General features: G+C 42.7%; 2 pseudogenes; both read left to right on the top strand.

The window, feature by feature from the left end:
• Positions 1-3,514: 3,514 nt before the first annotated feature.
• LOC147366748 (interferon tau-1-like) lies at positions 3,515-4,218 on the top strand (annotated as a pseudogene).
• An 11,648-nt stretch (positions 4,219-15,866) lies between these two features.
• Positions 15,867-16,456, top strand: LOC147366747 (interferon tau-like; annotated as a pseudogene).
• Positions 16,457-18,209: the final 1,753 nt, after the last annotated feature.

The following is an 18,209-nucleotide window of genomic DNA, read 5'->3' as shown; positions in this document are numbered from 1 at the left end:
TATGCCTGTACTTCTACTCTAATGTAGAAATTCCCAGTGAGCTCTCCTCATTCACTCCATCTTCACATGCCCCAGCCATTCACACAGCTATATCCTGTTTCTTTGTGGTTCTGGTTAATAAGTTCCCCTTAAGAGTGCAAAGCCATCAATAAAAGTTTGAGTGAAAGTTCTAGATTTTTCAGAAATGCTTATATAAGAGGTTATTCTTTTTCTTGTGATGAATATTTTTGGGAATGAGAGAATGTCCTTGTTATAATACCATAACAACACCTTTTGGCAAAAAAGAACTAGAAATCAGGATCCATTTTCCTCTGGAGGCTATGAAATAATTACACATGAAGAGTGCCATCTACTGGCCAAGATGGACTAGGACACTGACCAAGTCTGTAGAACAGGCATCTTGCTCCTCTAGGCAGAAGTCTGTCTTCTTGCATTAACATTTTCTTCAGAGCTAAAAGACGGTCTTTACTGGAAAGAACTGATGCCAGTAATTTGAATAAGCCTGCTTCCTTGGTTTTCATATGAGAGAGGGAAAATTCTCCCAGCTTCACTCAGGACATGTCTTTGGGCTAAGGAACCTATGCCAGATGAGCAGCCTGAAAGATCAGGATGTGCTTCTTGCTTCCAGGCTGCTCATCTGGCAAAGGTACCAGATTTCTCATTCACTTCACATACTTTAGAGCCTTGGAGGCTTAGAATCTGGCATTCTGGTCTGGAAATGTAAGAGAAGTCAGAAGAAAAAGATCCTGATGAAAGGTGCATTAAATCTTTATTAAGAATATATTGTCAGTTTTTAAATTCCATTCCCAGTATGAGATCCTGTTGCTTGAATTTATAATTAGGAGAAAACTCTCAATGTCCCTTTGAATAGTAACTGCACTTGCATCCCTTTGACTTTGACTCAGTAGTAAGAGAAAACACAGACACAAATAGATTTCAGAGAATACAACTGTTGTCTACCATTACCCTGGGGTTTTCCTCTTTGAGTAGAATTGAGAACTATTAAGGTAAATGGCTGTCTGGGGAGGCCTTACAAATAGCTGTGAAAAGAAGAGAAGTGAAAAGCAAAGGAGAAAAGGAAAGATATAAGCATCTGAATGCAGAGTTCCAAAGAATAGCAAAGAGAGATAAGAAAGCCTTCCTCAGCCATCAATGCAAAGAAATAGAGGAAAACAACAGAATGGGAAAGACTAGAGGATCTCTTCAAAAAATTAGAGACACCAAGGGAACATTTCATGCAAAGATGGGCTTGATAAAGGACAGAAATGGTATGGACCTAACAGAAGCAAAAGATGTTAAGAAGAGGTAGCAAGAATACATAGCAGAACTGCACAAAAATGATCTTCATGACCCAGATAATCACGACGATGTGATCACTCACCTAGAGCCAGACATCCTGGAATGTGAAGTCAAGTGGGCCTTAGAAAGTATCACTACGAACAAAATTAGTGGAGGTGATGGAATTCAAGTTGGACTATTTCAAATCCTGAAAGATGATGCTGTGAAAGTGCTGCACTCAATATGCCAGCAAATTTGGACAAATCAGCAGTGGCCACAGGACTGGAAAAGGTCAGTTTTCATTCCAATCCCAAAGAAAGTCAATGCCAAAGAATGCGTAAACTACTGCACAATTGCACCCATCTCACAGGCTAATAGAGTAATACTCAAAATTCTCCAAGCCAGGCTTCAGCAATATATGAAACATGAACTTCCAGATGTTCAAGCTGGTTTTAGAAAAGGCAGAAGAACCAGAGATCAAATTGCCAACATCCACTGGATCATCAATAAAGCAAGAGAGTTCCAGAAAAACATCTATTTCTGCTTTATTGACTATGCCAAAGCCTTTGACTGTGTGGATCCCAATAAATAGTGGAAAATTCTGAAAGAGATGGGCATACCAGACCACCTGACCTGCCTCTTGAGAAACCTATATGCAGGCAGGAAGCAACAGTTAGAACTGGACATGGAACAACAGACTGGTTCCAAATAGGAAAAGGAGTACATCAAGGCTGTATATTGTCACCCTGCTTATTTAACTTATATGCAGAGTACATCATGAGAAAAGCTGGGCTAGAGGAAGCACAACCTGGAACCAAGATTGCCGGGAGAAATATCAATAACCTCAGATATGCAGATGACACCACCCTTATGGCTGAAAGTGAAGAGGAACTAAAAAGCCTCTTGATGAAAGTGAAAGAGAAGAGTGACAAAGTTGGCTTAAAGCTCAACATTCAGAAAACAAAGATCATGGAATCTGGTCCCATCACTTCATGGGAAATAAATGGGGAAACAGTGGAAACAGTGTCAGACTTTATTTTTTGGGGCTCCAAAATCACTGCAGATGGTGATTGCAGCCATGAAATTAAAAGACGCTTACTCCTTGGAAGGAAAGTTATGACCAACCTAGATAGCATATTCAAAGGAAGAGACATTACTTTGCCAACAAAGGTCCGTCTAGTCAAGGCTATGGTTTTTCCAGTGGTCATGTATGGATGGGAGAGTTGGACTGTGAAGAAAGCTGAGTGCCAAAGAATTGATGCTTTTGAACTATGGTGTTGGAGAAGACTCTTGAGAGTCCCTTGGACTGCAAGGGGATCCAACCAGTCCATCCTAAAGGAGATCAGTCCTGGGTGTTCTTTGGAAGGAATGATGCTAAAGCTGAAACTCCAATTCTTGGCCACCTCACGTGAAGAGTTGACTCATTGGAAAAGAGTCTGATGCTGGAAGGGATTGGGGGCAGGAGGAGAAGGGGACGACAGAGGATGAGATGGCTGGATGGCATCACCAACTCTATGGACATGAGTTTGTGTGAAATCCAGGGGTTGGTGATGGACAGGGAGGCCTGATGTGCTGCGATTCATGGGGTCACAAAGAGTCGGATGCGACTCAGCGACTGAAATCAACTAAGCCCACAGGTGTATTCCCCCTCCCTGAGCGCCCTGGAGGGCTGGAAACTCTTGATGTCTCTGTCATCCTGGTTTACTGATATGGCGGGAAATACTCCACTTTCATGACCTTCTGGCCCCAGTGAAATGTAATCTCAGGAACCTGAATGAATGTTCTCAAAAGAACAGAAACAACTGAGTAGTTCATTCACCCTTAATTACAAGCTTATCCTCTGTGAGACAGAAAAGAAAATACAGAAATCAACATGGCCTTAGTGACTCTGCATTCCTATGTGTAAGATAAGAAGGGAAAAATGCAGTTAAGAATCAATGGAAAATTATATTCCTGACATAAGATAAACAAAAGGAATGTTTACATATATTATACCTAAATTTGTACATAATAACTATGTACACATCTATAAGTCTTTGCATACTTACATAACTTCAGCCTTTATTTAGTTTCTCATTTAATTGATATACATTTACATTGACAAACCCAAATTTTATTGGTAAAATTAAACTTCTACTGTAAAAATTAGAGTTTAGATTGACTACATTTCCTAGGTCAAATAGAAAATATCTAAATGAAAACACAACCAGGAAGTGAGATAGAAATTTTTGGATAATGAATACTGTCTTCCCTATTTAAAAGCCTTGCTTAGAATGATCATCATCAGAGAACCTACCTGAAGGTTCACCCAGACCCCATCTCAGCCAGCCCAGCAGCAGCCACATCTTCCCCATGGCTTTTGTGCTCTCTCTACTGATGGCCCTGGTGCTGGTCAGCTACAGCCCGGGACGATCTCTGGGTTGTTACCTGTCTGAGAACCACATGCTAGGTGCCAGGGAGAACCTCAGGCTCCTGGCCCAAATGAACAGACTCTCCACTCATTCCTGTCTGCAAGACAGAAAAGACTTTGGTCTTCCCTAGGAGATGGTGGAGGGTGACCAGCTCCAGAAGGATCAGGCTATCTCTGTGCTCCACGAGATGCTCCAGCAGTGCTTCAACCTCTTCCACACAGAGCACTCGTCTGCTGCCTGGAACACCACCCTCCTGGAGCAGCTCTGCACTGGACTCCATCAGCAGCTGGATGACCTGGATGCCTGCCTGGGGCAGGTGACGGAAGAGAAAGACTCTGCCCTGGGAAGGATGGGCCCCATTCTGACCGTGAAGAAGTACTTCCAGGGCATCCATGTGTACCTGAAAAAGAAGGAATACAGCGACTGCGCCTGGGAAATCGTCAGAGTGGAGATGATGAGAGCCCTCTCTTCATCAACCAGCTTGCAAGAAAGGTTAAGAAAGATAGGTGGAGATCTGAACTCATCTTGAGATGACTCTCGCCGACTAAGATGCCACATCACCCTCGTACACTCACCTGTGTTCATTTCAGAAGACTCTGACTTCTGCTTCAGTCACTGAATTCATTGAATTACTTTAGCTGATACTTTGTCGGCAGTAATAAGCAAATAGATATAAAAGTATTCAGCCTAGGGGTATGAGTCCTTAAGTGATGCCTCCCCTGATGTTATCTATTCCTGATTTATGTATTCCTTCTTGCATCTAACATACTTAAAATATTAGGAAATTTGTAAAGTTACATTTCATTTGTACATCTATTAAAATTTCTAAAACATGTTTATGATTTTGTGTTTTTCAATTTGTACTTTATTCTATTTATTAAATCAAAGAAAATGAGTTTCTTTGCTCAAAAGTGAAAATCCATGCCCCCATTTTAAAACTTTATTAAAGAATGGGTGGTTACATTTGTTTATTCATTCATTCCATTCATATTATGCATATACATTGAGTACCTACGTGACATACTGTGTAATTCTCACCAAGGAATACAAGTGAATAAAGCAAATGTAGTTCCTACTGCATGGAAACTCTCAGTCTTACAGAGAAGAGGACATAAAAACAGTATTATTTTATTTCAATTATACTAAGGACTGCAAAGAGAAGTAAAGGAAAAGAATGTCCTCACACAGGAAGCTTTAGATCCAAATGATGCTGGAGAGACAAATAATATTATATATCTTTCTAAGCTGCCTGCAGGGCTTCCCTGATAGCTCAGCTGGTAAAGTATGTACCTGCAGAGCTGAAAACTCCTGTTCGATTCCTGGTTCAGGAAGATCCCTCTGAGAAGGAATAGGCTGCCTACCCACTCCACTATACTTGGGCTTCCCTGCTTGTTCAGTTGGTAAAGAATCTGCAGTGCAGGAAACCTGGATTGGGAAGATCCCCTGGAGAAGGGCCGGGCTACCCATTCCAGTATTCTTGTCTGGAGAATCCCCGTGGCCAGAGGAGCTTGGAGGGCTGTAGCCCACGGGGTCCCAAAGAGTGCAACACAACTAAGCATACAGCACAGAAAGTCAATGAATTCTCTTAACTTAGTTTCAAGTTACCAAAATCCAGGGAGACGTTTTTAGATAGATGTTACCTAAACACAATTATTTCTGTAGAGTTTACCTAAAAGCACTTTTTCCTCTTTACTCTTGGAAATCACAGACCATTAGTTCCAGAGAGCCAGGTAGATCACTTACATGGCAAAGGCACAAGAGAAATACCAATTCCTTCCAGAAAGCTGGCTTAACCAATTACAAAAGGCTCACTTTGATACAGTAGCAGAGCTAGCAGAGGCCATTGTTCTCCAGATCTCTGGGCAGCCCCCATTCAACAAGGACAGCCCCCGAAAGGCCGCATGTCCTAGTGGACAGCCACCCAGGGATCTCCCTGTTGCTTCGGGGATTCCCCCTGCAACTCTTGGGCACCATATGGTAGTGGATGGCCACCTCAGGAGTACCCTACAGTTTGGGGATTACAGCCAGCAACTTTTGGGCCCCCTCGGTTAGTGGACAGCCACCTCAGGATCACCCAGCAACTTTTGGGCCCCACATGCTGGTGGATGCCCCCAATAACTTTCCATCCCCCCATCCTTTATCTTGGCACTCACAGGAGTTTCTGCCATTTCCTGCCTGCCACTGATTGTTGGGTTGTACCCTGCAGTTTACAAGACCTATGTTTGCCCAGCTTCGAGACCAAAGAAAGAATCTGCCATCAAGAACAGACACAGGGATGGTGTAATGGATGGGAGGCACTCACATGTCTGGAGCAACACCCCACCATGAGTGGTGCACTGGGGGTGGGAAGTACTAATACATGGTGACAGGCTTCATTCTCAGAGCAATGGAGGGGTGGGGAGTAGAGGGTGGGGAAGTGGGGAATGGGGAAGGATGGAGAGGGGGTTGGGGGAGGAGATTGCTAGTCCTAGTGGGAGTGAGATCAGGTGGGCTCATTAGTTATCATGGAAAGCAGTAGAGGGACACGCCCCTCACCACCCCTTTGATAAAAAAGATCAAATTTGGGGCCTGGGACAAGTACAGAGAAAAGCCAGTCATGTGCATAGGGTGTACTGGTGGGGCAGGGGATGTACAGAGAGTAAGAGAACAGTCATCCTGAGTGGCCTGATCATACATATATACCTTAATTTAAAAAATACTTTACTGCTAAAAATCACCAGTGATCAACTGGACCTTCAAATTCTTTTGTTGGTGAAAGTTTGAACTATCCCGAGAATTACTGCAGTGTGGCACAAAGACAGTGAGTGTGCAAGGGCTGTTGAAAGTGGCATTGATAGACTTGTTTGACACGGGGTTGTCACAAACCTTCAATGTGTAAATAATGCAATTATCTGGGAAATGGGATAAAACAAAGGATGCCGCTACTTCCTCACAATGTAGCAGTTCCCAGTGTGCTCTCCAGATTCACTGGTCCTTCCCCTGCACCAGCCATTCATACAGCTCTTTCCTGTTTCTTTCTGCTTCTGGCTATCAATTTTCCCTTAAGAGTGCAAAGTGTAGTTACTCAGTCTTGCCGACTCTTTGCCACCCCGTGAACCACAGCCCACCAGGTTCCTCTGTCCATGGGATTCTCCAGGCAGAATACTGGAGTGGATTGCCATTTCCTTCTCCAGGGGATCACCCAGGGTTCAAACCTGGGTCTCCCACATTGGAGGCAGATTCTTTACTGTCTGAGCCACAAGGGAAGCCCTGACAGTGCAAAGCCACCACTTAAAAGTTTGAGGGAACGTTCTAGGCTTTTCAGAAACTCTTAAATAAGTGGTTATTGTTTTTCTTGAGATGAATATTTTGGGGAATGAATGTCCTTGTTACAACAGCTCAAGGAGGACCTTTCCTGGAAAGAGCTGATGCCAATAACTTGAAAAAGCCTGCTTCCTTAGCTTTCGTATTTTAGAGAGGAAAATACTCCCAGCTTCAGGCAGGACATGTCTTGGGCTAAGGAAGCTGTGTGGAGTGAAATGTCAAGATATGTTTCTGGCTTCCAGGCTGCTCAGCTGGCCAAGGTTACATTCATTTGCTAATGATAATGATAATGATGATACATTATCATTTTCTTTACATACTTTAACACCCTTGGAGCCTTGATCATGGCATTCTGGGTAGGAAAATGCAAGGGAATCAGCGGAAAAAGCTCTTGTTTGAAGGTGCATTAACTGTTTCCTAAAGTGTACATTGTCAGTTGCTTGACTTCAGAAGAAACTTCTCAATGTCCCTTTGAATAATAAGTGCACTTGCATCCCATTCCACCTTGACTGAGTAGTAAGAGAGAGAGTGAAGTCACACAGTCGTATCCGACTTATGTGACCTCATGGACTGTAGCCTCTGAGAAGCCTGTCCATTGGATTCTCCAGGCAGAATACTGGAGTGGGTTGCCATTTCCTTCTCCAGGGGATCTTCCCAACCCAGGTATCAAACCGGCGTCTCCTGTATTGTAAGCAGACGCCTTTACCGTCTGAGCCATCAGGAAAGTCTATAAGAGAGCACACAGAAACAAATAAGGGGATTTCAGAGAATACAATTGTTGCCAGTCAATAACCTGGGGTGTACCTACTTGGGTCCAATTGAGAACTAGTAAGGTAATGGCATACTGTAAATGAGGAAGTTAACCTGGAAGAGAGAGAGAGAGAGTGTGTGTATGGGTTTACTGATCAAGCAGCAGGGAAGGGCTTCAATATAGACTAGATCTCTCAAATCTCTGCTTCAGGTTACAGACTTCATCTTTAGATTGCTTCTCTGCAATTAATGGATGAGAGGGCTGACAGCTTACCATAAACGATGTCTTATTCCTGATCTCCAAAGAAGAAGATTTAGCTTCGGGACCAGGGACCAGGCTTGATCACTCAAGAGCTTTTGTATAGCAGGGTTTTATTAAAGCATAAAAAGGGAAAGAGAAAGCTTCTGACATAGACATCAGAAGGGGGACGGACAGTGGCCCACTCACTAGCCTTAGCGAGGGAGCTATATACTTTTTTAATTGGTTATTACAATAAATGAAAAGAAAGTCTCAAGGTTTACAGATCTTATTAGATCCACTCCTACAATATACATTTTAAGATAATGGGATGAGAACTAACAATAGAAAGATCTTATCACACCCACTCCTATAATGTACATCTTAAGATAAGTCAGCAGGTTGTTGTTAAGGAGAAACATGTCTTTGAGCAAGGTACCTTGTTCAATTGACTAAGACAAAGCAATATTGAAAAAAAGTTGTTTTTTTCTCCTCCTTGAGAACTCCAGACCCTATATCTTCCTGGAGAGCGCCAGACCCCTCTCTCGTCCTTGGGGACCCCAGACTTTTATCAATCTGCCTAGGAACTGACACTCTCAGACAGCTCTAATTTCTAGGTTAAATACATGTCAGTTGCTCAGTTGAGTACAACCCATTTGCAACTTCATGGGACTGTATCCTTTTCATACTGTTCATGTGATTCTCAAGGCAAGAATACTGAAGTGGTTTGCCATTCCCTTCTCCAGTGGACCACATTTGTCACTTACAACCAACCTAGACAGCATATTAAAAAGCAGAGGCATCACTATGCCAACAAAGGTCCATCTAGTCAAGGCTATGGTTTCTCCAGTAGTCACGTATGGATGTGAGAGTTGGACCATAAAGAAAGCTGAGCACTGAAGAATCGATGCTTTTCACTGTGGTGTTGGAGAAGACTCTTGAGAGTCCCACTGAATGCAAAGAGATCCAACCAGTCCATGCTAAAGGAAATCTGTCCTGAATATTCATTGGAAGGACTGATGCTGAAGCTGAAACTCCAATACTTTGGCTGCCTGATGTGAAGAACTGATGTTTTGAAAACATCCTGATGCTGGGGAACATCGAAGGTGGGACAAGAAGGGGGTGAAAGAAGATGAGATGGCTGGATGACTTTACCGACTCAATGGACATGAGTTTGAGTAAGTTCTGGGAGTTGGGGATGGACAGGGAGGCCTGGCATGCTACAGTCCATGGGGTTACAAGACTAAGACACGTCTGAGCAACTGAACTGAAATGGACTGTACCCCACAGGCTCTTGGTCCATGGAATTCTCCAGGCAAGAAAACTGGAGTGGATTGTCATTTCCTTCTCCTGTATATTAAGTAAGTTTTGAGTTATTTTCTCTCTTCCTTTAACACTTTGGGGACACTCTGGGGGGCAAGACTATGTGGATAATTTTTGGACTCATCTGGCTGTCTTTGTGGGGCTTCCCAGGTGGCACTGGTGCTAAAGAACCCACCTGCCACTGTAGGAGACATATGAGACCTGGGTTTGATCCCTGGGTTGGGAAGATCCCCTAGAGAAGGAAATGGAAACCCACTCCAATATTCTTGCCTGGAGAATCCCATAGACAAGGGAGGCTGTTCTCTGGGTCCTAAAGAGTCAGACATGACTGAAGCGACTTTGCTCGCACACCAGCTTGTCTTTGTGACTGTTTAACATCCTTTAAATACTACAATTCTTCCACTGTTTGGCTGAGCTTTTTTTAGATTTAACTTGCACTTTGCCATTTGTCAGCAGAAATGTCACTTATCTTTCTTCACTTTCATGACATTCAGATATATATATATGTTTTATTTTTGCCCACAAACACTACTGTTTTGCTTTCTAGGCAAGATCAAATGAGAGACAAAACATCCAGTCTTGAAAATCACAGAAAATGAGGTGAAGCCCCTCTGCCATTCTTTTATTTCCTTTGTATTAACACTAGGATGAAATGGAACGTAAGCCAGGAGGAGAGAGACAAACATTGACCAGCAAATCACTATAGAATTATAAGTTCTTAAATCTTTTATGGTTATTCAAATTTAAAACCAAATGGCATGAATAAGTAAAGAAACAAGGCTATTTCTCCCTGACACAGCCTGGCCTCATGGCTCTGCATTCTTAGCACGAAACAGAGATGGATGCACAAGTCAGCCCAATATTCGGATGTACCACATGAACAACTAAAGGTCACTGGTTTCTGTGATACAAGCTTCTAAGAATATATAACACCACCTCTAAATTCCCTATAGCCAACTCAGAAATTCTGAGGAAAACAAATGTTCAACAGTTTAAATAAAGGTTTGAATGATAGAAGCTGCAGTGGCAAAATAAAAATTGCCTAAAAGATGTAACTATTGCAATTGGATAATGCCTCCACCTAAGTAGTATTCTTTCCTGGAAAATCCCATAGACACAAGAGTCTGGCAGACTACAGTCCATAGGGATGCAAGGAATTGGACATGAATAAGCGACTAACACACACACACATAAAGAAAAACACACTTTAGCTCTTAGCATCTTGGCTGCTGACCCTTGATAACTGAGGACACAGGTCAGAAGAGGAGGTCATTACTGAGAACTCGGGTCCTTCCCAGAAACATTCCAGGGAGAGGGTAAGGATCCTGGAAGATGAATGATTTTGCAGAGAAAGAGACAGGCCCCTCCATAGTAGATCCTGAACTTCTCAGGATGAGGTAAGCCTGCCCTCACGAGTGAGTGTCAGAGAGTTTGGGCGAAGGACACTGTCATTCAGACGAATCATGCTATTAGAGGTGAAAACTACCTTGTGAGTGAGGCAGTGTTGGAAATATAATTTATTATCTTGGTTTAGAATCTCCACATTTAAGTGCACAGGAAAGAAACAGGATTCCTGGTTGGGGTATTAGCACAGCCTATCGAGGACTATGCTGCTGCTGCTGCTAAGTTGCTTCAGTCCTGTCCAACTCTGTGCAACCCCATAGACGGCAGCCCACCAGGCTCTGACATCCCTAGGATTCTCCAGGCAAGAACACTGGAGTGGGTTGCCATTTCCTTCTCCAGTACATAAAAGTGAAAAGTGAAAGTGAAGTCGCTCAGTCGTGTCCGACTGCTAGTGACCCCATGGACTGCAGCCTACCAGGCTCCTCTGTCCACAGGATTTGCCAGGCAAGAGTACTGGAGTGGGTTGCCATTGGACTATAGATCTAGTATAAAAAAATGGTGGAAAGAAACAGTGATGTCTAGTATGTTATTGCTGACTATCAACTTGAAGAAAAGTGCCACAACCTAAATGTTGAGAGTTATGTTTTATTTGGTGGGAATTCAGGAGACAGTATTTCAAGTCACCCTGAGAGAAGTGCTCCAAGGAGCTGGGGGGTGGGGGGAGAGGGGGAGTCAGGTTGTATAGAAGTTTGCAGTACGGGCAGGTAGTCTGAACCTCAAAAGTATTTTTGTGAAGTAGAAAAAACCAGATATCTCAAGTAAAGGTATTTAGCACTTTGCTATGTATGGGAAGATGCAAGAGTGTGTGCTCACTGAAATCATTCTTTTCATGCATCTCACCTATCCTGGGGCCATGCCCCTTGCATTTTTCACATCCTGAGTTCCCTTGGGCTCACCTTAGGGAGTGGCTCCAATCTGATAGCTGTCAGACCAGGGGTATATTCCTCCTTCCTGAGCACCCTGGAGGGCTGGAAACTGATGACTTTGTCATCCTGGTTTACTGATATGGCAGGAAACACTCCATTTCTCATGACCTGTGGTCCCAGTGAAATGTAACCTCAGGAACCTGAATGAATGTCCTCAAAAGAGCAGAAACAACTGATTAGCTCATGCACTCATAATTACAAGCCTCTGCTCTGATTAAAACAGTAAACAAAATACAGAAATCTAGAGGGGCTGAGGGACTCTGACCTCCTATGTATAAGGTAAGGAGAGAAAAATGCAGTACAGAGTCCAGGAAAAATTTTGTTCTTGACACAAAGAAAAGGAATCTTTATATGTATTAAAATGTGTACATAAGTATGTACATGTGTATAAGTCTTTACATCCCTTCATAACCTCAGCCTTTAACTAGTTTCTTATTTATTTGATATCCATTTGGAGTGACAAATCCAAAGTTTAGTGGGAAAACAAAACACTTATTGTTAAAACTATAAGAATAGATTCATTAAATTTTCTGGGTCAAATAGAAAGTGTCTAAATGAAAACACAAAATGGATGTGAGAGAGAAAATTCATGACACTGAGTCCTGTCTTCCCTACTTAAAGCCTTGCTTTAGATTTATTATTCCCTTTTAATAATAACTGCACTCGCTTCCCTTCCACATTGTCTCACTGTAAAATAGAACATAGCCACAAATAAAGGGATTTATTTCAGAGAAGACAACTATTGCCAACGAATAGCCTGGGGTGTTCCTATTTGGGTAGAATTGAGAACTATTAAGGTAATCCAATTTTAATTCAGGAATTAACAAGGATGTCTCCATGAGTGTGTGCATGCATGTGTGCATGGGTATGCCTGCGTGTGTGCCTGTGTGCTTGCCCATTGAGTGGGGAAGGGCTTCAATTTAGCCTAGTCTATCAAATCTCTGCCTCAATTTACAGGCTTGTCTTTAGTTTGCTTCTCTCCAAATGACAAATGAGAGGGCGCTCTAATTCGTTTCTTGAATAAGTTTTGTTCCATTTCTTTCTTCCTTCAACACTTTGGGGTCCCTTTTGGGGGCAAGAATACATGTACAATTTTTGGTCTCACCTGGCCATCTTTGTGGAGGCTTCCCAGGTGACATCAGTGGTAAAGAACTTGCCTGCCAATCCAGGAGACATAAGAGTCCATGGTTTAAGCCCTGGGTCAGGAAGATAACTGGAGGAGGAAATAGCAACCCACTCAGGTATTCTTGCCTGGAGAATCCCATGGACAGGGGAGCCTGTCCACAGGGTCACAAAGAGTCAGACATGACTGAAGCGACTTAGCACGTGCACATGACTGTCTTTGAGACTGTTTGACAACTTTCAAATATTATGATTCCTTCCATTTTTTCGTTGATCTTTCTTCAACTTACACTTGCCATACTGTCAGCAAAAAAGACATTTGCCTATACTCTCTTTCATGACATTCAAAATTATTTTTGTTTTATTTTTGTCCACAAACAACTATCAAGTTTTGCCTTCCAGGAGAGTTGAAGTGAAAAACAAAACAATCTCTAGTGTTGAAAATTACAGAAAATATGGTGAGGCCCCTCTGCCATTCTTTTCCTTCCTTTTGTATTAACCCTAGGATGAAATGTTTAGAAACACAATAGAGAGACAAACTAGCCAGGAAATCAATATGCAAAAAATAAGTTCTTAAATGTTTTCTTGCTGTTCTTTAAATATAAAACAAAACATCATGAGTAAGTAAAGAAACAAGGCTATTTCTCCCTGACACAGCCTGGCCTCACTGCTCTGCATTCTGAGCACAAGACAGAGATGCATCGAAAAGTCAGCCCAACAGAAGGAGGTAGACTGAATGAACAACTGAAGGGCACTGAGTTCTGTGACAGAAGCTTTCAATACTACATAACACCATCAATTAATTCCATATAGCCAACTCAGAAATTCTGAGCAAAACAAATCTTGAACTCTTTAAGTAAAAGAATTGAACGATAAAAGCTATAGTGGCAAAATAAAAATTGTCTACCAAAGGTGTAACAATTGCCATTGGATAATGCCTCCACCTACTTAGATCTCCACACTTTAGGTCTCAGCATCTGAGGGGTGCTGACACTTGATACCTGGGGACACGGAGCAGAAGAAAAGGAGGTCATCACTGAGAACTCCCCTCCTTCACACAAACATGCACTGGGAGAGGGTGGGGATCCTGGAAGATGAATGATTTTGCAAACAAAGAGACAAGTCCTTCCACAGTAGAATTCTGAAGTTCTCAGGATGTGGTTAGCCAGCCCTCACAGGTGAGGCCCAGAGAGTCTGGGTTGAGGACACTGTCATTCCAGAGGAAAAATGCTACTGGAGGTGATAACCACCTTGTGAGTGAGGTGGTGCTGGAAAGACAATTAATTATCTTGGAATTAGAATCTTCAGACCTACATGCACCAGAAAAGAAGCAGGATTCCTGGTGGGGATATTGGCACAGCCAGTGCAAGACTATAAAAGTGAAAGGGAAGTCTCTCAGTCATGTCTGACTCTTTGCAATCCCAAGGACTGTAGCCTACTAGGTTCCTCCGTACATGGGCTTTTCTAGGCAAGAATACTAGAGTAGGTTGCCATTTCCTTCTCCAATAGATCTACCATAAAAAGCAGGTTGAAAGAAACCATCATGTCTTGTTTATTGTTCCTGACTGTTGATCTGGAGCCTATTATACACAGTGAAGTAAGTCAGAAAGAAAAACACCAATACAATATATTAACACATATATATGGAATTTAGAAACATGGTAACGATGACCCTATATGTGAGACAGCAAAAGAGACACAGATGAAAAGAACAGAATTTTGGACTCCGTGTGAGAAGGTGAGGGTGGGATAATTTGAGAGAATAGCATTGAAATATGTAATTTACCATATGTGAAGTAGATCACCAGTCCAGGTGCAATGAATGGGACACAGCGCTCAGGGCTGGTGCGCTGGGACCACACTCAGGGATGGGACAGGGAGGGAGGCGGGAGGGGAATTCAGGATGGGGGACACATGTACATCCATGGGTGATTCATGTCAATGTATGACAAAAACCACCACAATATTGTAAAGTAATTAGCTTCCAATTAAATAAGTTAATTTAAAAAATAAAGAAATAGTGACAACCTAAAAGTTGACAGTTATGCTTTATTTAGTGGGAATTCAGAAAACAGTATCTCAAGTCACCCTGAGGGAATTGCTCCAAGGAGCTGAGGGGAAGAGACAGGTTATATAGGAGTTTGCAAGAAAGGGGAGGTAGTCTGAACATCAAAGTAGTTTTATGAATTAAAAAAACCCAGCTATCTCAAGTTAAGGAATTTAGCACTTTTCCTTTGTATGGGAGGAGGCAAGTGTCTGGGCTCACTGACAACATTCCTTTCCTGAATCTCAGCTCTCCTGGGGCACCTTTCCTTGCATTTTCTTGCATCTTGCATTTTTTCACTTCCTGAGTTGCCTTGGGCTCACCTTAGGGAGTAGCTGCAATTTGGTAGCTGTCAGCACACAGGTGTATTCCCCCTTCCTGAGTGCCCTGGAGGGCTGGAAACTCTTGAGGACTGTGTCATCCTAGTTTACTGATATGGCAGGAGATACTCCACTCCTCAAGATCTTGTGGCCCCAGTGAAATGTAATCTCAGGAACCTGAATGAATGTTCTCAAAAGAACAGAACAACTGAGTAGTTCATTCACTCTTAATTACAAGCCTCTGCTCTGTGAAACAGAAAACAAACTACAGAAACCAATATGGCCTGAGTGGCTCTGAATTCCTATGAGTAAGATAAGGGGGGGAAAATGCACTTAAGAATCAAGGAAAAATTTTGTTTTGACATAGCACGAACAAAAGGAATGTTTATATATATTATACTTAAATGTATACATAAGTATGTATACCTCTATAAGTCTTTACATACTTACATAATTCCAGCCTTTCTTTAATTTCTCATTTAACTGATATACATTTGCTTTGACAAATCCAAATTTTATTGGGAAAATTAACCTTCTACCATAAAAATTAAGAGTTTAGATTTTCTAGGTCAAATAGAAAATATTCTAAATGAAAACACACAGGGCAAGTGAGACAGAAATTTAAGACAATGAGTACTGTCTTCCCTACTTAAAAGCCTTGCTTAGAAAGATTATCATCAGACACCCTACCTCCAAGGTTCCACCAGACGCCATCTCAGCCAGCCCAGCAGCAGCCTCATCTTCCCCATGGATTTTGTGCTCTCTCTACTGATGGCCCTGGTGCTGGTCAGCTACAGCCTGGGAGGATCTCTGGGCTGTGATCTGTCTCAGAACCACGTGCTTGTTGGCAGGCAGAACCTCAGCCTCCTGGCCCGAATGAGCAGACTCTCCCCTCACTCCTGTCTGTAGGACAGAAAAGGCTTCGGTTTTCCCCAGCAGATGGTGGAGGGTGACCAGCTCCAGGAGGCCCAGGCCATTTCTGCGCTCCACGAGATGCTCCAGCAGAGCTTCAACCTCTTCCACACAGAGTGCTCATCTGCTGCCTGGAACACCACCCTCCTGGAGCAGTTCCGCTTGGACTTCAACAGCAACTGGACGACCTCGACGCCTGCCTGGGTCAGGTGGTGGCACAGGAAGACTACTCTGCCCTGGGAAGGATAAGCCTCACTCTGCCCTTGAAGAGGTACCTCCACGGAATCCATGTCTACCTGAAAGAGAAAGAATACAGTGACTGTGCCTGGGAAATCATCAAGAGTGGAGATGATGGAGCCCTCTCTTCATCAAGCAGCTTGTAAAAGAGGTTAAGAAAGATGGATGGAGATCTCAACTCCGCTTGAGATGACTCTCACCGACAAAGATGCAACGTCACCCTCCTACACTCACCTGTGTTCATTTCAGTCGACTGATTTCTGCTTTAGCCACCAAATTCATTGTATTACTTTAGCCGATACTTTGTCAGTAGTAATAAAAAGTAGATATAAAAGTATTTAGCTGTAGGGACATGAGTCCTAAAGTCATGCCGGCCCTGATGTTATCGTTGCTGATTGACTTATTCCTTCCTGCACCTAATATACTTAAAATATTTGTAAAATTACAATTCCTCTATACATCATATTAAAATTTCTAAAACATGTTTACCATTTCATGTTATTAATTTGGTACTTTGTTCTGTTTATTAAATTCTTATGAAAGAAAATGAGTTTCTGTTTTTTTTTTTTTTGAAAATGAGTTTCTTTACTCAAAAATTAAATCCAAACCTCCATTTAACATTTTATCAAACAATGCATGGTTACATTTTTTTATTCAGTCATTCCATTCATATTATACATATACATTGAGTCCCTAAGTGACAGACTGTGTAATTCTCACCAAGGAATACAAGTGAATAAAGCAAATGTAGTTCCTACTGCATGGAAACTCTCAGTCTTACAGAGAAGAGGACATAAAAACAGTATTATTTTATTTCAATTATACTAAAGACTGCAAAGAGAAGTAAAGGAAAGAATGTTCTCACATGGGAAGCATTAGGTACATATGATACTGGAATGACAAATAATATTATATATCTTTCTAAGCTGCCTGCAGGGCTTCCCTGATAGCTCAGCTGGTAAAGAATCTACCTGCAGAGCAGGAGACCCTGGTTTGATTCCTGGGTCAGAAGATGGCTTGAGGAAGGGATAGGCTACCTACCCACTCCTGTTTTCTTGGGCTTCCCTGGTGGTTCAGTCGCTAAAGAATCTGCCTGCAATGCAGGAGACCTAGGTTGGGATGATCCCCTGGAAGAGGGCTGGGCTACCCACTCCAGTATTCTAGTCTGGAGAATCCCCATGCACAGAGGAGCCTGGAGGGCTATAGCCCATTTGGTCCCAAAGAGGCCACCACAACGAACCACACAGTACAGAAGTCAATGAATTCTCTTTACTTAGTTTCAAGTCACCAAAATCTGGGGAGACTATTTTAGATAGGTGTTACCTAAAACATAATTATTTCTATAGAGTTTACCTAAAAGCTCTTTTTTCCCCGTATTTTAAGAGATCAGAGAACATTAAAGTTCCAGAGAGCCAGGTAGAACACTTACATTGCAAAGGCACAAGAGAAATACCAATTCCTTCCAGAAAGCTGGCTTGACCAATTATAAAAGGCTCACTTTGATACAGTAGCAGAGCTAGCAGAGGCCATTGTTCTCCAGACCTCTGGGCAGCCCCCATTCAACAAGGACAGCCACCCAAAGGCCCCACATCCTAGTGGACAGCCACCCAGGGATTTCCCTGTTGCTTCTGGGATTCCCCCAACAATTCTTGGGCACCGTATGGTAGTGGATGGCCACCTCAGGAGTACCTTACAGCTTGGGGATTGCAGCCAGCAACTTTTGGGCCCCCTCAGTTAGTGGACAGCCACCTCAGGATCACCCAGCAACTTTTGGGCCCCACGTGCTACTGGATGCCCCTAATAACTTTCCTTTCCCCATCCTGTCTCTGGGCACTCACAGGAGTTTCTGCCGTCTCCTGGCTGCCACCGATTGTTGGGTTGTACCCTGCAGGCTTACAAGACTTATGTTTGCCCAGCTTTGAGACCAAAGGAAGAATCTGC

The sequence above is a fragment of the Bos grunniens genome, chromosome 8 (genome assembly GCF_055505025.1).
Source record: "Bos grunniens cultivar Pamir isolate PY7600 chromosome 8, Bosgru_T2T1.0, whole genome shotgun sequence".
Classification (NCBI taxonomy): Eukaryota; Metazoa; Chordata; class Mammalia; order Artiodactyla; family Bovidae; genus Bos; species Bos grunniens.
The sequence above is the reverse complement of the archived record's forward strand: the minus strand, read 5'-3'. Positions and strand labels throughout refer to the sequence as shown.